Genomic DNA, 18,878 nt, shown 5'->3' with positions numbered 1-18,878 from the left:
CCTCACAAGTGCCAGGGCTTCAGTGAGCACTGAGCCCAGAGGTTTGGCAAGAAGGCCAGTGGCTCTACTAGCGACTAGTCAGCAGGACAGATACGACGCGAGAATGAGCGATGGCGCCTCGCCTTCCTAAGACTCTTCTCCAAAGATGTCAGTGCGGCGGCGGGCTGGGGAGGCGTGTGGGGGCCACTAACCTTGTGCGTGTAACCTCTGCTGAGTTCAGCTCAGCCCCCTCCTCCGCGCAGCAGGGGTGCGCGGCTCCCTCCAACCGGCTTCCTTTCCCCCAAGCGCCGCTGCTGCCACCGCTTTGAAAACTTTAACCACTCAGTCTTACTCATTTCAAGGGATCGCCTTACCCAGCCCTGTTAACGCTTTCACCGCCAGGCTGCTGCCTACCAACCACGCTTTTGTTGTTGCGGTTGTTAACTTTATGATCTTTCCTTTAGTTAACTGAATTGTTTCTGGGACAAGATTGTAAGAGGTAAAATATAAGCCAGTCCCTAAGGCCAAGTATTTACAAAGTTCATATTTTCACCTTTCCCGGTTTCTCTAGTATCCAAGGAGTCGGAACCTGCTCCATTATAAACATACCAAAGTGATTGTGTTTATTTTAAACCTTCATAAGGATTTCCTGGGAAGGTCAAAAGTAAAAATGGTCAAGCTATGAAAATAAGGATAAGCCGGACACCTAGAAAATGTTGCTCTCTGAAAATCATAGTCAATCTCTACATTTAGAGATAAGAGGGATTTTAGTGATCTTTTTGCTCAATCTGTTTAAATTAAGAAACTAGTGTCACATATATACATATACGTGAAAAATCAAAGCACAGAGAAGCTTTTTCAAAAAAAGAAAAACAGTGGCCTCCAAGCTCTCCTCCTGCCTGTTATCCACTGTAGTCTTTTCATATCCTCAGATTATGCCTATATTTCTATTTTTTTATTTATCAATAATACATTTCATGTAAAACTACAAAGGTATCCATTTAAGTGAATAATAATGATCTTAATGCCAGGGTAGTCCTTATCTGTGTCAACCACTGTTCTAAATACCTTACCTATATTAGCCTTTTAACTCTTTAACAACCCAAGGATACACTAAATTATTCTTTACTTTCATTTTGCAGATGAGGGAACTTGAGACACAGAGAGGGTAAATAACTCATCCCGGGAGTCACAGCTCCACCACAGAAGGCAAGTGATCTGTGCTCTTAACAATGTCATGGAGTGATATAACTTTAAGAGGCTGGCCGGGTGTGGTGGCTCACTCCTGTGATCCCAACACTTTGGGAGGCCGGACTTGGGCAGATCACGAGGTCAGGAGATCGAGACCATCCTGGCCAACATGGTGAAACCCCGTTTCTACTAAAAATACAAAAATTAGCTGGGCGTGGTGGCACGTGCCTGTAGTCCCAGCTACTCAGGAGGCTGAGGCAGGAGAATCACTTGAACCTGGGAGGCGGAGGCTGCAGTGAGCCGAGATCATGCCACTGCACTCCAGCCAGGGCAACAACAACAACAACAACAACAAAAAGAGGTGAAGAGGTGGTTCAAGGGAGCTAAGCCTCCTCTAAGAGGGCAAGAGGTCAAAAGATAATGGCCAATACTGGCTTCTCACTTTTTCTTACAGATGAGGCATCTGTGCCCAGAAAGATCAAGAGATTCTTTGAAGTTGTCCAGTGAGTTAGGGGCAGAATTGGGACTAGAAACTAGGTGTTTGAGGCCAGGTGCGGTGACTCACGCCTGTAATCCCAGCACTTTGGAAGGCTGAGGTGGGCGGATTGCTTGAGGTCAGGAGTTTGAGACCAGCCTGGCCAACATGGTGAAGCCCGATCTCTACTAAAAATACAGAAATTAGCTCAGCATGTTGGCTGCGAGCACTTGGGAGGCTGAGGCACAAGAATCGCTTGAACCTGGGAGGTGGAGGCTTCAGTGAGCCAAGCTTGTGCCATTGCACTCTAGCCTGGGTGACTAAGACTCCGTCTCAAAAAAAAAAAAAAAAAAAAAAAGAAAAGAGAAAGAAACTGGGTATTCTTTTTAAAATTATTGTTATTACTGTATCTTCTCTATAGACATAAGGATGACAATTATTTATTATGCAGAGAGTGCTCAGACACAGCTCAATGGGAAAATCTTAAGAGGAGACCAGGAGGTCTGAAAGCATTGTTTACATGTTTTTCCACGTACTTTCATGTTAGTTCCAAAAAATCAAACATGCATGTGACCCAGAAATTTAGGATGGAGCAGATGGTTATCTATTTTCTGAGCACTGAGGCCCTAATTTTGATGTAGGTCAATTTCAGAGACCACTTTCAGCTATTACTTTTTTAACGTCACTGTTGGGCTTTGATAATATCACATCCCATTCTGCTTGCCTCTCTCCTTCTATTAATGCCTACTCTTCAGTCTGTGCCATAAAGAAGCTCCTTGGGGGTTTACTGTCCTCTTACTCTGTTTCCCACTTAGTAAAGCTGAGTCAGTTTCCTTTGTGCCCTGCAGTTGTCTCACTCCTTAAAAAGGGCCACTCCTATGCTGGAACTCCTGTTGCAGAGATTGGCAATTTTTTTCATTATTCCTTCTCTTGTTCTTAAACACACTCTATCTCCCTTACATACTCATATCTGCACCTGTATGCACATGCATGCATACACTTGCGTAAGGGTGCACACACACATAATCTTAATAATAGTAACACCTGGCCGGGCGCGGTGGCTCAAGCCTGTAATCCCAGCACTTTGGGAGGCCGAGGCGGGTGGATCACGAGGTCAGGAGATCGAGACTATCCTGGCTAACACGGTGAAACCCCGTCTCTACTAAAAATACAAAAAACTAGCCGGGCGTGGTGGCGGGCGCCTGTAGTCTCAGCTACTTGGGAGGCTGAGGTGGGAGAATGGCGTGAACCCAGGAGGCGGAGCTTGCAGTGAGCCGAGATCACGCCACTGCACTCCAGCCTGGGAGCACAGCGAGACTCCGTCTCAAAAAAAAAAAAAAATAATAATAGTAACACCTGTGGAGCACTTGCTGTATGCCACTGACCAGTGCTAAGATTTTAAACATATTAGCTCATTGAATTCTCCCCACCACCCCATAAGACACTGTAACATTTCCAGGGTTACAAACCTTGTGATCTGAACTCAGGTTGGTCTAATCCCGGGGCCTGTGTTTCTTTTCATTTTATAAAGTCATGTACATATCATAAGTACACCCATATATCTTTACTATATAAATCCGCATGTTTACACATATGCCCGTGTTGTACATACCAGCTGATCTCAGAGCAAACCCAAGACAAAATATTGATGTCAGAGAAGGAAATTGGGCCCCTCTGGGTTGTAGTCTACCCATCTCATGGCCCCTCCACACCCCTGTATGGTCAGTGGTCTTAAAAGCTTCGAAACCTCCCATCCCTGAGAAAATGCAGTCAAACCAGCTCAGTCCCCGGAAGGTAGACTAGATCCAGTGGGTTACTCTTTTCTAGCAAATATGGCGATTGAAAATCCAGTCAAATGAAATCGTGATGGTAGAATTTTATGTTCTAATGGAGGACAGAGAAAATGTACACTGAAGCGAGGGGTGGTCTTTCAGCATCTCTCAAACGACGCCCTGTAGGTGGTCCCCAACACCGCCCATATAAGGTTAGTCTTGAAGAGAAAATTTCTTTTGAAACTTTTAAAGAAGGGCGAGAGTTTTAAATGGGGATTTGTTCTGGCTTACCCAAATACTACCTTGGCATCAAATCAGATGAACATGTATTCTTTAAAAACAAACAAAAAGGTAAACTATGCATACCTCTTCAGACTCCAGGCCACCTCCCTTCCCCCGCTGTTCCCACCCCACCAACACTTCTGTTTCTATCTGTAGTTATAGGGTAATGATTGGCTGCATTCTTTTTAAAAATCTGTATGATATGTCTGATCTTCTGTTGTGCATATTTATGAGTATATTTAGATTTATGTATGTAAAACACACAAACAAGCAAATCTGGTCATATTGTTTCCCTGGTTAAAACTCTTCAGTAGGTTTCTACCACCTTAGGATAAAATCAAATCCTTCTTCTGACCTGTCAGGCCCTGCATGATCTGGCTTATGTCCACCTCTCCTGCTTCAGCTTATATCCCCATCACCCCCTCACTCAGCATACTCTTGATCCACTGGGTTTCTCTTCACTCTTAGGATAGTGTTTTTGTCATCAAGCATTTGTTCATGCTCTTCTTTCTGTCTTCAACACACCCTCTTCCTCTTCCTCTCTTCCTAGCTACTCTCTTCCTCCCTGTTTTGCTTTTTTAATCCCATTCTCTGCAAATTTGAGCTTTAAAAAATGTCAATTCCTCCAAGAAGCCTTCTTTGATTCTCATGAGTAGAAAGTTTGTCATCCTACACTTCTCCTTTATAACAGCTATCACAACTGTAACTCAGTAATTATTTCATAATGATTTATTTAATGCCCAACTCCCCCAAACAGACTGTAAACTCCAAGAGAGGAAGGACCTTATGTGCCTTGTTGCTCTTCTGTTCCCCTGTATTTAACACAGTGGCTGGCATGTGGTTGATACTCACTAAATGTTGAATGGGTTTATTGATAACTAAATGAATGAGTGATGTTCTTAAAAATTTGTGTTTGGGCAGGTGTATACCAAATGGTTGGTAATGGTTTTATATTAGACACCTCTTGAGTGTCACTTTCAATGTTCTCAACCACACCTCTTATTTAAGCTAAGAAGTTTTCCCAGATTCAGGCCACATACAGAGATGCTACCTGGCAGTGTCTATCCTCAAGATCCAGTCACGAACTTCTTGCCTCCTGCCCTGGAGCTTCTCTGTTGTTGCAGCATGGGACACACATGAGAACTTGCTTCACACACACGTGTGCATGATCCAGAAGTGTGGACCGTCTTTGACTAATGGAAAATCTGTGGATATATTTTCTGATTTTATCCTCTGGGCAGGTGGTCCTGAGATGTCATAAAGTTCTTCTGAAGGTCTCATGAGATGAGTACCATTCATCCACAGAGGGCTGACACAATAATGCATCTTTGTGCTGGCTTTCTCTCATTCCCTTTCACTCCCGCATCCCTAACTCCTGCTCCCAAATAAATCACTTTCAAGGAAGCAAGCCTTTGTCTCATGCTAAGACAGTTTCTTTCCAATTAAAAGTTAAATCACAAACAAGTGTGCAGATAAGTTTTGCCAATCAAATTTACTTACGTATTGGAATTATGATTTTAGAGGTATGCTATTTTCATTTGACTGGCTCTTAGCCACTTGGTGGTCTCAGGCTCTGCCATAAAGTTACTCATTTGTAAAGCACTCCTTAAATCCATCAAAGAAGTTGAGGTATTTGGAAATCTAAAGTCTTAGAGCTGCAGGTCGTGAAACCTCTCTTGATCATCACTGGACTTTCGTTGCTGAAGGTCGCGTTTTGTACATCTTTGCTCTCTTCCCTTAGTACCTAGTATAAATCTAGGTATGTTTTTAAATATTTAAATAGACCTATGTTATCTGTTTCTGTGATGTTGACCTTGGTCATAGGATTTGATTTTCTAGTGATACTGAGAAACCTTCGGGACAATTCAAGAGGAGGCATGACTGGAGGACAACAGTGGAAATGTGAAGAAAATCAGACTGACTGGGGTTGAGTGGCTATTAAATACTCTGTCTTTCTTTTAAAGGATACAGGCCCAGGATGAAGTCAGATGTGAGATTTCCTCTCCAATCGAGGGGATGTTTGCAGGTGGGGAGTGTACTTTAAAATATTCCCATGCAATCACCAGGCCCACAGTAAAGTGACCCAGACTCCTGGCCAGGACAAAGAGGCATTATAAATTTTCTGGAGATGACTTATGATTCTTAAATTTAACAGGAAACAGTTTGAACCAGCAGTCAAGAGTGTGGTTTTGGGCCAGGTGCAGTGGCTTATGCCTGTAATTCCAGTGCTTTGGGAGGCTGAGGCGGGCGGACGGCTTGAGTTCAGGAGTTCAAGACCAGCCTGGGCAACATGGCAAAATCCTGTCTCTACAAAATTACAAAAATTAACTGGGCGTGGTGGCATATGTCTGTAGTCCCAGCTACTAGGGAGGCTGAGGTGGGAGGATCACTTGAGTCCAGGAGGTTGAGGCTGCAGTGAACTGAGATCACAACACTGCACTGCAGCCTGGGTGACAAAGTGAGACCCTGTCCAAAACAAAACATAACACAGCAAAACAAAACAAACAGACAAAAAGCCCCATGGTTTTGGAGTCTAACAGACCTGGTTTGAATCCCAGCTCTGCCAGCTGATAGATAGATAGATAGATCACTTAGGCAAATTACTCTATTCCTCTGTTCCTTGGATTCCTCATGAATAAAGTGAGGACACTAGTAGGACTTACTTCATTGAGATGTTCTGAAGAGTCAATTGAGATGATGTATATAATAGTGCTTAATAGATGTAGGCTTCTTATCTTCTTTCTTCTTTTTCTATAAGCAGATCTCATAAAAGAAGCAGATGCCAGATGGTTCTCATTCTAACGCAAACTAATCCAAAGAAAAACATGCTAGGCCATGTGATTGCTCAGTTCTTTATTGATCAAAATGCTCTTACACAATGTATCCCTAACCTCCGTCATTTGCGTTTTATCTTTATGCCTTTTGCCGTAATCATGTACTTTTTAAAAATGTCAAATCATTTTTAATTGAAATAATTTATTTTAAAGGGAAATTTAAAAATACTACTATAAAAGGGAAACCGGTTTCATTTGCTGCAATTTGAAGGTGAAGGTAAATGCACATTTGATTAAAACAATAAAATGTCATTGAATCCCAGTTAAATGCTATTGCCTGCCTAGATCTGAACTTGAGACCTGAGCAATTTGTGTTAAAAAGAGAGTAGTGGCTCATGCCTATAATTCCAGCACTTCAGGAGGCCAAGGTGGGCGAATCACTTGAGGCCGGGAGTTTAAGACCAGCCTGGGCAACGTGGCAAAACCCCATCTCTACTAAAAATACAAAGGTTAGCAGGGTGTGGTGGCACATGCCTGTAATCCAGGCTACTTGGGAGGCTGAGACACGAGAATCAGTTGAATCTGGGAGGCAGAGGCTGTAGTGAGCCGAGATCACACCACTGCACTCCAGTCTGGGTGACAATGCAAGAATCTGTCTCAAAACAATTGTTTTTAAGTAAAAATAAATACATAAATAAATAAATAAAGACTAGCCCTAAACTGAAGCTTTCTCCTTGGTGTTAACAGAAAAGTGAAGGAGAAATGAAAAGAGAGTAACTTTCTTCTAGTGTGATTCAGCATTATTCCTTTTGGGTTAGGGTACCCCAGGCTATAGGAGACTCTGATCTAGTGTATCATAAAGAAACAAACTGATTATGAAGAACCAAAAGAAAGACAGGAACCTCCCCATTTCTGTGCCATAAATGGGGGTTTACCCACTCTACATCTGGTGAGAGATTCTTAGGTGCACTTCTTCCTCTTGATTGTCAATAAAAAAGAATAGTCTACTAGGTGTGTTTGTATTCTTTACAGATTAGAAGGAAGTTCTAAAGGCAGATTTGTGAGAGGAGAAAGTAGGAAAGTAAGAAAGAATGCATCTTTTCATTCTATTATTATTGGAAAATAATTCTGCTGGTAAAATCCAAGCAATTGGATTTTAACTGTAAAACTGTAACTGGAGTCTAGTTAATTGTATTGTGCCAATGCCAGTTTCCTAGTTTTTATAATCTATTATGGTTATTTGAAAAGTTATCTTTGGGGGGAGCTGTGTGAAGGGTACAAGGGACTTTTCTGTACCATTTTTGCAATGTCTTATGAGTCTATAATTATTTCAAAATGAAAAGTTAAAAAAAAAGTTTAAAAAGCAGTAGATAACTAAAGCCTTAAAAATATGGTCTCACTTCTCACCTCTTGATCATAAAATACCACTTCTATAAATTTATAGTAACATAACAGATATATATCCAAGTGTGTTCCTCATAGCATTACTTATAATAGTGAAAAGTTAAAAAAAAAGCTTAATGTCCAACAATAGAGGAGTGCGTAAATAGTGATATATATAGATATGTATATCTATATACATGGGGAAATATTATGCAACTATTAAAAATGATAAGGAGGCATATATTTAATGATGTGAAGGATCATTCACAAGTAAGTGAATATTGAAACTTAAGTTATATTAGTTCAGGTTATTTAAAAATGATACACACACACACACACACACACATATATATATGTGTAATATCAAGACAAGAAGAATGTATGCCAAAATGTTAGCAATGGTTATTTCTAGCCACTGGGCTTATTAGTTGATTTTTATTTTTAAAAATTTTGCTCATGTATATTTGTAATTTTTCTATAATGAATGAATATTCTAGTGTAATACATTTTTAAAAGGTATTAAAAATGCTTAAGACATTATAGATTTACTAAAACATCTGCAACAGGGGGAGTTAAATCCTATAACCCTAATAGCTTATGCATTATAGTTGATAGGATAGTCATTAAAAAAATAATAAACCTCACAGCTCTGAAACTGCTGTAAGTAGATGTTAATCCATAGCAGAGACTGTACCTTACTAAAGAAAAGTAAGTGATAAATCATTTCACTCCTAATCTGTCTTTCTCCCTTTCTTTTACTGTTTCCTTTCTGATGAAATCAGTAAATGTTTTGATTCAAAACCAGGAGCAGGATGCAACCTTAATTCTTATTAAACACAGGGCAAGTCTGTGCAAAAGCTGACAGTTTGCCTAGGTGATTGAGTAACCACAATCTTGTTTTTTTTGTCACACAAGTGAGAAAGTTGCAAAACTCAGTAATTCCCCAGGTGCTCTGATTAGTGCTAGATGTCTCTCTTTATGGGTAGGCCTTCCAGGATAATGTGAAATACAAGAGAAACAATTTTTTTTTCTCTTATTAAAAAAGAATTAGAATGATTTTCTACAACTGACTGTAAATAACATCTGTCAAAGCAATTAGACATTTTTTAGGGTGCCTTGTGATGGTGCTAATTATGTGTTAGTTATATGATATATGTTATTTCCTCACTTGTCCTTATAAATTGTCTCTCTCTTCCACACAATCTACATCCCATGGTGCAGGAACCATGTCTGTGTTGTTAATTTGTCTCTGACACAAGTAGGTACTTAAAAACTATTTGCTGAGTGATGAGGATGACTCATTTGTGTTTGGAATTCTTATTGCATTCCTAGGGAGAAAGCTGGTGACTTGGAATCTGGAGACATGCTTTAGAAACTTAGCTTCACCAGTAACAGCTCTGTGACCCTTTGTGTTCAAAAGCTCTAGGCCCCATCCATAAAAATGCAATCAGTAACAAGTACTTCCCAGGCTTGTCATAAGGAATACATTTCCTAATACATGTTGGTAAAACAATGTCTGGTACATAGAAAGTGCTCAAAAGATATAGATATTAACGGACAATATCTGAATTTTTTCTGTTTAGGCTATAGTTTATCTCTTTCTGGCATCACTTCTAACTTATGGTAGTTATGAACATGCACTCTGGAGTCAGATGGCCTGTGCCATCTTATTAAATAAGAGTGTGACCTACAGTAAGTTACTTAAGCATGCTGTATTTGGTTTTCTCATCTGTGAGACAGGAATGGTAATAATAGCACTTGCTCCTTAGGATTATTGTGAGCACACACTGAGAAGATGCTTGTAAATGCTTCAAAGAGTGTGACAGGAGTAAGTGCTCAGTAAAGGTTAGCCATTATCTCCTTATCAGGCCTCTTATCTATTGTGTTGCATCTAAAGTACAGTTGAAAATTGAGCCCAACTGCTGGCTTCTCTTCCTGAAGCAGTTATTTATTCTGATTTACCCATTTCATGACTGTCAACTCACAGAATGGCTGCCCAGAGGTTTATGTGGTCTGGGCATTGCCACACCCTGTAAAACTTTTAAGAGGGAGTGGGATTGGTTGTTGTGCTAGAATAAATAATAACAATTAACATTGTTTTGTGCAAGATTCTGTGCAAAGAACCATAGCCCTGTAATTACCCTCATCTTACAGATGAGGAAACAGAGGCTGAGAGAGGTTATGTATTATCCCAGCCAGTGCATGAGGAACTCAGAACTTACACCCAGGGAGTCTATGCTCTTAACCTTCATGTCATCCCATTTGCCACATTTATTAAATAAAAAAGAAGCTATTTTAGTCAATACTTTATTGCAACTTTGATCTTAGACTTTTGTTTTTGGTTCCATTCAGTAGAGTTCAAACCTTGGCAACATACAAAGTCGTCTCACAGTAACATCAGGTTAATCTCCAAGAAACACAAAGGGAAATAAGCCTGAAACAGAAAGAGAGAGAGCATATGGGGAATTATTATTATTTTTGAGATAAAAGAGTGAGAGAAATGTCAACAAACCAGACAAAAGCATTTGGATAAAAATCCCTTTGGTTTTCAGTAACAAATGGAGACTTCTGTAATATAACCAGAATTATTTCATTTTGTTTTTATGCTCAATTTATGATGATGAATTAACTGTTCAACTAGAATTATAAAATAGATTGCCATGCTAGATCTAGCTCTGCCATTTGAGATATTACCTTTGTGGTCATCAACTGTGGGTACACTAGGGTATAGGAGTATGGTTGCTGAAGAAGAGGGCTCAGATGATGGGCAGTTCATCTCTCCATGCCACTCTCCAAACTCAACCACTCCTTGCCCCCTGCTTGGTACTAAACATGGCTTGTATTCTAAACTAACATCAGCATTCTGGCATTATCTATCAAAATTGTAAGTATGCATTCCATTTCACTGAGTAATTCTACATCTAGAAGTTCATTCAAGAGAAATGCTCACAAAGTATGCAAAGAGATATATACAAGGACATTCACTGTTTCGTTGTTTGTAATGGAAAATAAATGGCACTAACTTAAATATCCATCAGGAAGGGATTGGTTACGTATACCATAATGTAATCATACAGAAGAATACCTAGGTAAATTAGTGTATATTGATATGGATATAATGGAAAAAAGAAGATTGTTGGCAGTGCTCATAATACTTATAACATTATAGAAGGATTTTGTAAGGATAAATACCAGTGATACACAAACTTAAATGCACACAGGGGATCAGATTTTGGCTTTGTGAATGGGTCAAATAGGGACTGTGACAACCTTGAGAGCATGCCTCATGTTAAGCAGCTAGCACCACTCAATTTCAGCAAATTGTTGCTAACCTGGTGGCAGGTCTTTGGATTTTCCAAGAAAAGCCGGGAGTCAGAGTACTTTTTATGTTGGTTTGTGGCATCTATTTACTTCTCTGTCACTTCCAAAGCTGTGAGCTCCATGAAAGTATTTTAGTCATGTGAAACCTCTTGATTTTCATTTTGAGACAACACATAAAAATATTTTAGAAATATATTGCGTATGGTCATCTGTTAGCTGCATTTTTTTCTTGCAGGCTCATTGCTTATCACCCTCTAAAATACTCTTAGCAAGGGCTATCTCTGGAGAATCATATTATAGGCCGATATCAGGTTATGGCACTTATTATATGTAAAGTAGACAGTTCTCAAGTGTAGTCCCGGACCACCACATCAGTGTACCTGGAAACCAGTTAGAAGTGCATAGGCCCCACCCAGACTTATTGAATCAGAAACCCTGGAGATGGCACCAGCAATCTGTGTTTCCCCAAGTGCTTCAGGTGATTCTGATGCATTCTAAAGTTTGAGATTGAGTGGGGCTTATGCATTTCTAACTAGTTTCCAGGTGACATTGATGTGGTGATCCAGGGCCACCTTTTGAGAACTGTCTATTTTATACATTGCTTTATGTTTGAAGTTCCTGCAATGCTTGCACCACTTGCAAACCCCACAAGTACACAGGACATACTTACACTGGCCTTACATTAGGAAGGTCTGAACTAAAGTGAGTTTCCAGACCATTACAGACTAGGGGTAGTTCTGGGAGTTTGGTCTAGCTTTGGTTTTGTTACCAGTCTTCAGGACTCAGCTAGGCTATGTTTTAGACTAAGGTTTCTGTAGCCTTGAAATGCTTCTGGCTATACTGGACCATATGAGTCCCTGGGGGTAGAAACAGCTTTTTAAAGGTGTTGAAAGAGAAAAATTACATCTCTCATTTCCATGGTATACCTGGAGCCTGTGGGAAAAATAAATACCTAGGTGATAACCATTCATTCTTTGATTCATTCACTCATTCATTCAACAACAATGCTGTGAGTGCTTACTATGTGCCTGGCATTGTGTTGAGCCTGATGACACTGAGATACCTTCATGGAGCTCCCAGCTTAGGAGGTGACACAGAAGTAAATAACCATCATGAACCAGTGTTAAAAATAGTGTGATGAGGGTCAGCACATGGTGCCTTGGAAATCCCCACTGGAGACGAGGGAAGACTTTCCTGAAGAGGTGGCACCTGGCTGCATTTTGAGAGATGAGCAGGAGCAGAAGAGATGAGGAGGAGTCAGCTTGGTAAAGAAAGGGAGAGGATATTCCAGGCTGAGAGCCAAACAGATGCAGAGACATGAAGGGTGGGAGGACCCAGGACTTTCTGGGAAATGCCTGTACTCTGCCTAACCTGGGCAGAGGGTGTGTGGCAGGAGTGTGAGGCTCTGGGACTGGAGTGTGGGCAGCTACCTGATCACAAAATGCTTGGCAAAGCAGTCTAGGACACCTGGACTCCATCCAAAAAGCAACTGAGAGAGCCGATGACAAGTTGTAACTTACCCAGTGACAGAGATTCCCTTTAGATTTAGGGGCTGTTTATATATTTATGACAACAAATGTTTTCACCCAGAGTTTATTTTTCATGTTATGTCTCCTTGAATCTATAAATTGAGGTTTAAAAATACCATGCCTTTAAGTGAAAATAAATAGCAACTTATTTAAAAAAAAATAAAATCTACAAAATGATGGCTGGGAAACTTAATAAAACGTGGATTTAAGTTTTGTACTTTCCCTTGCTACTTGGTTTTAGAGATGTTTCATGACATGTCATACACAGCCTGTGAGTTAATTAAGTTATTGATTTGGAAGGTTGCTGGTAAATCCCATGCTGGTTTCAAGGGTGTGTATGTATTTTGGGTGAGGAGCTGGTTAAGGCATTCATAACATTATTATAATCCTCACTGAATGTTGCTAGGGCTCCAACTGGCAATGCATCCCATTTCTGGCATCATTACCCACGAAGGGCTTTGCTTCTCCGGAAAGTTGGGTGAATACTCAGTTAATAGGAATTGAATCAACATGTTCAGTTTGGTAAGAACTTGTCTTCCTTCATCTCACAGGGAGAAAGGGAAAAGTCAGTGGTTTTTCAAGACGGAAGGAAGGAGGGGAGGGAGGAGCAGACTGGGGTGACTGGTGGTGCTGTCAAAGTCCCACAATTGCTGTAGAGGTGGATTTTCAGCCTTGGAGCAGGGTGACCTCATTTGCTGCTACATATGCATTCACCCTTGGTTTCCTGGCCTTTTTGCCACGAGCACATGTATATGTACTGAATGTGTAAATGTGCCCCAGAGAGGCTGTGAGGACTTTTGAGACAGACTAAATGGGATTTAAACACTACCCTGCAACTTACTGAGTGTTGAGAGCTTGGAAAAATTGCTCACCTACCTGATATGTGATTTCAGAATGCCTACCTGACATGGGCTTTTTGGTGAGAATTAAATGAGATAAGATATTTATGTTTAGTGTCTTAGTCTGTTTGGGATGCTATAACAAATCCCCAACACTGGGTGGCTTATAAACAACAGAAATGTATTGCTCATAGTTCTGGAGGCTGGGAAGTCCAAGATCAGTAGGCTGACAGATTTGGTGTCTGGGGAGGGCCTGCTCTCTGGTTCATAGACGGCATCTTTACCTTGTGTCCTCCCATGACGAGAGGGGTGAGGGGTTTCTCTTGGGCCTTTTTTTTTATAAGGTCTCTGCCCTCATGGCCTAGTGGCTTCCCAAAGGCCCTGCCTCCTAATAACATCACCTTGGGGGTTAGGATTGCTACCTATCATTTTTAAGGAGACAGAAACATTCAGACCATAGCACATGGTGACTGACACGTGCTGATGTTCAGTATTTCTTTCCTGACCTGGAACTGAAGCTACCTTTTCTGGTTTCCATAGGAACAATTGTTTGTCACCCCCACTCTCTGTCATGCTTGGTTTCCACCAGTAAGGAAACATGTTTGGGGAAGAGGGAACTTGAGTGGCAGAATACCTGCATTCCAATCCTGGTATAACTACTCATTTCAGACAAGTTACTCAATATTTTTGAGACTCAGGTTCCTTCTCTATAAAATGAAAATGAGATAATATCAATAATTTCCATACCTTCCACAGTCATTGGGAGGGTTCAGTGAAGTAAGGCAAGGGTGCTCAAACTTTAGAGAGCATCAGAATCACCCAAAGAGCTGTTTAAGACACAGATTGCTGGGCCCATCCCCATGGTTTCTAGTTCAATAAGTCTGGGCAAGGCCTATGCATCTCTAACTAGTTTTCAGGTGACGCTGATGTGGATCCAGGACCACATGTTGAGGACAGTGCCTGGCAACAGTAAACACCAGGCAGATCTGAGTTACTATCACTTTTATATTTTGAAGCAGGAGTAATCATGTAGACACCTCCACCAGGCTGCAATTCGAATCTTAGGGTCCTTATTTTGGCTACATCAATAATTGCTTGATTTTCAATTTTTTTTAGCACTACTCTAAACAGTGAGGAGGAGAGACTCAGTGTTCTAGGGGGTTAGGATCCACAAGTCATTGCTGCTGCACATCCAAGTGACCCAAGTACAAGAATCAAGGCCCTGGGTGCCTAGGTTTCAATGTAGTTAAGTCGGCCTGGGACAAACTAAAAAACAAATTTCTGGAACATTCTGCTACCTCACAAGGCCCTCTACTATGTGTTGAGGACATGTTTTGGGGAGGTTTGGGCAGAAAACAGGAGACTTCCACAGCCCAGAGTCTTCTCTTCTGTTGTCTTCTTTGGTCCTGCCCTCCCCAGGGGTTTTAAGCATGTGAAGGATGGATCTTCCCCCTGAGGAAATCACAGGCCCTGACTCTTATTTTATTAGGTGGATGGCAAAGATAAGGGGTACAGTGACACCTCTGTCACCTAATGATCAGTCTGAATTACACATCTAAAATTAACAGCTTCTCCTCCTCCCTCCCACCCACCCGCCTACCCAGTACTTAAACCCTCCTTTGTCATTGTTTCTCCAAGCAATTGATTCGTCAGAAATACTACCTGGATTGGCAAACCCTTGAAACTCAGTGAGTGGGATTCAGCATTGCACTGGGGTTAAAAGTCGAGGGGCTGGGGTCATCTCCTCACTTGTTAGCTTGGAGAATGAAGTTACCATTTTCTTATGTAAATTGAGGGAAGTAAGGGTACTTGTATCAAAGTGTTCTTGTGAGGGTTAATTAGATATGCGTGCAAGATCTCAATAAATAACAATTGTGGTTGCTATGGAGGATTTTTAAGAGTTCTTCATTGGGATCCTCTTCTGCATACCCTCCCAGGGCTGTCACTTTTCCAGAATTATCCAGCAATGTTCAGTTGGTTTTGGGGGTCCGGATTCTCCACTTTCACTGATTTGTTTATGTGGCTTTGGACTGAAGGAGAAGGGAGGAGCCTTTGGTGTGGGACCTGGGGAAAGAAGTGAGGAGACAGGGACAGTGTAAGCTCTAATGAGGAGTCTGCCCCCCACCTGACCCCAAGAGTGGATGCTCAGTCCCTGTGAAGCAGGAGCCGTAAACTGGAGGATCTGTTCTCCCTAGGCAATGTGGGAAACTTAGTAGCTCAGAGGCCAATTGGACAAAAATGCAATGCAGTGTGTGGGGGAGGGGCCCACACACAGCACTAGGTGTGCACTGAGCACAGAAGGGAACCAAGTCCGTTTGGCTTTTCCAGCATGTGAGGTCCCAGGCAGGAAGGTAGTGTTTTAATGGAGGCCATAGTATCACAGGGATGCCAAGGTAATTCCCATAGGGACTTGTAAATGGGCAGTAAATATTAATGGAGAGCATGAGGGGGCTTGTTCCTGAGCTTCTTCCTCTAGATGAGGGGAAATCCCTAAGTAATGGGGTGGGAGGGACTACAGTTACACAGGTGGAAGCAGGTACAGTTAGGGACATTCAGGTGACACAGCTGAAGCCTGCTTGCAGCGCAGTGCTGGGCATATGGGAAGCACCCAGGAACTGGTCATAATTACCAGCTTTTCCTGGACAGTTTGACCTTTCCTCACACCCACAGGACTGGGCAGTCTCTGCTGTGAGTATCGAAGGATGTGAGAACTCTCAGTCCTTCCTTCCATGGAACTACAAAATATTTACTTTTGAGAGGAAAGAGTAACTTACGTCTAAGTTACTAGGGGATAGCAATGATCTTTGGCTGGCTTTGTTGAGCTGTAGACTTGGAGTGAAAAGACCCTGTTCACCTCCCAGCTATTTCACCTTTGAGCTGTGAGGCTACAGGCTGATTATTTCCTCATCTGTAAAGTGGGAACAAAATTGCCTGCTCTACTACCAGATCATAAACATGAAAATGTTTTGTAAGTTATAAAGTTCTGTTAAGGCAGTTTGTCGTGGCTGATAACGAGGTCTCCTAGGGATACCAGCATTCAACCGAAAAGTGGCAATCACAGGAACTGGCATTCCCTTCTTCTGAAATAATGAGGACTAATAAGAGTTCAGCCGGCTGGGCACAGTGGCTCACGCCTGTAATCTCACCACTTTGGGAGGACGAGGCGGGCAGATCAGGAAATCGAGACCATCCTGGCCAACATAGTGAAGACCCGTCTCTACTAGAAATACAAAAATTAGCTGTGTGTGGTGGCGCGCACCTATAGTCCCAGCTGCTTGGGAGGCTGAGGCAGGAGAATCGCTTGAACCCGGGAGGCAGAGGTTGCAGTGAGCCAAGATTGCACTACTGCCCTCCAGCCTGATGACAAATTGAGACTCCGTCTCAAAAAGAAAAAAAAAAAAAAAGAGTTCAGCCATGGACACCGGTGAGGGGTGGGGAGGTATTTGGTTTATTCCTGGATGTTCACCACCTACTCTTGAGGCTGGTCCATGGGACATTAACCTAATAATCTCATCAGAAGCTGTCATTGGGACAATCTTGACGATGCGACAGGTGCCGCTCCTTGCTCCACACCCCTAGGGTCATTCCTCACTGTCTTCCAGGCTGTGAACTTCTAGATGAAGGTCTGCATTCTCTTCTCCTTGTTGTCCAGCACTGAGCACAGGACCTGGCACTCAGCAGACATTCTGATGCTGTTTACAGAATGATTCAGTGAGTGGGAGGGTGCGTTTTCTTTTTTTGGATCATGGTCCTTGTCTATATTCTGCGCACTTACTCTCATTCTCACACTTCTTCTATTTCTGAAATGTCCTTACACTGATCCCCAACTCTGGGGAGACCAGAACATGAAAGTTCAAATATTTGGGTCTAAAACACAGGAAAGCCTGAGAAAGAAGAGCAAGAATTGCTTTCCTTTCTGAGCCATGTGTGCCTTGGGAATCCACTTTGGGGAAGAAAGAAGACTTGCGAATTAATCTTGAGGGGTGAGTGGGAGTAACAGGCAAATACTGTGGAGAACGTGTCCATCTTGACATAATACTGTTTTGTATCTTAAAAGGAGATGTGGATTCTGGAGGTTTCCCACCCTGGAAATAACTGCTTTTCAGAAAAAAAACGATACTTAGGAAATAAATCTGGCAATGGCTCCCATTGTTAATAGGGTTGAAATGCATGATTTGTATGTTTTCTGGATGTTTCATATGATTTTAAGTCAGGGAACTTCTTGATTTTAAGTTGGTATCCATGCTTGCTCCTATAATCTCTTAGCTGTGTGACAACAATGACAATGACAAAAAAGGTGATGACAGTCACCGAGGGCTTGCTCTTGACCACCATTCATGCTTGTTCCCTATCTCACAATGACCCTCTAAGGTTGGTCATAATTTCAATTTTATTTTACAGATTGGGAGACTAAGGTTTTGAGGGTTCAGTGATTTCCTCAAGGTAATATAGGAAGTCACCTTAATTTGAACTTTGTTTGAATCCAGGCCTGATAGCTATGTCTATACCCTTCTCCATGCTCTAAATTGCCTCCTTTGAAAAGTATAAGGTTGAATTTATGATGAGATTATATAGATCTGTCTCTGAAGTATTTTCTAGGCAGTTCAAATGAAGCTCTTCAAAATACAAATTGCCCTCTGTGACAAGGAGTCCTACCCCTTCCCAATGCCTTCCTTCAAGAGCTTTTTCATAGACTCCCCTCAGGGTTCAGCCTGGGGCCTGGTGGAGAAAATGGGGCAACAGAACAATAAAACAAAAGAAAGCAACAGATCCTAATGCCTGCAACTGATCATGAATGAAACAATACTTCCCCAGCCTGGAAAAATGTCAGTTTGATGTTCTTTGTTCTAAAAGCTCTGGTTCCACAGAGCATCAATTTCCCTTAATAATCAGCTTTTTTATTCCTCATCTAATGATGCAGCCTTGTCTTGAGGATTCTTATCATCTCTATTGCTCATCCACGATGACAGACACACGCACAGTCAGTTTGTCACTTCCCTTCTTTTCTTTTTCTTTCTCGTCACACATGATTCCCGCCCCAGCAGAAGCAGGGGCTCTGAGCAGTGCCCCCCCTTCCTCCACCTCCTCGCCTCCCACACAGCCATGCACAGCTCCTAGAATTCTCTGCAGAGCATCATCTGCTTCACCATGAATAAGCTTGTCTTTCTTTTCTTCCCTCCCCGCATGGTGACTCTGTGTCAGTTGGGTGTGCATGGGTACCCTGCATTGTTGACCAGTTGTGCATTCGAGCTAATATTTACCATGCATTAATTCTGTTCCAGGCCTGTGCTGAAAGCTCTGAATAGGTTATCTCATTTGCTACCCATGAGGTG

The 18,878-nt window shown here is 41.8% G+C and overlaps 2 protein-coding genes across 4 annotated transcripts in view; one reads left to right on the top strand and one right to left on the bottom strand.

The window, feature by feature from the left end:
• The window catches only part of SH3RF2 (SH3 domain containing ring finger 2), a 127,500-nt gene extending 127,183 nt beyond the window's left edge, over positions 1–317 (bottom strand). The window contains exon 1 of one of the 3 annotated variants that reach the window (XM_021939830.2): positions 192–317. The gene's annotated coding sequence lies outside the window, so the exon portion shown is untranslated. The remainder of the gene's footprint in view (positions 1–191) is intronic. The other 2 variants (XM_021939829.2, XM_021939831.2) reach the window with 2 other exon arrangements.
• The window catches only part of LOC101016189 (PRELI domain-containing protein 2), a 214,035-nt gene that overhangs the window by 39,008 nt on the left and 156,149 nt on the right, over positions 1–18,878 (top strand). The window lies entirely within an intron of this gene.

This window comes from Papio anubis, chromosome 5 (genome assembly GCF_008728515.1).
Source record: "Papio anubis isolate 15944 chromosome 5, Panubis1.0, whole genome shotgun sequence".
In the NCBI taxonomy this organism is placed as follows: Eukaryota; Metazoa; Chordata; class Mammalia; order Primates; family Cercopithecidae; genus Papio; species Papio anubis.
The sequence above is the reverse complement of the archived record's forward strand: the minus strand, read 5'-3'. Positions and strand labels throughout refer to the sequence as shown.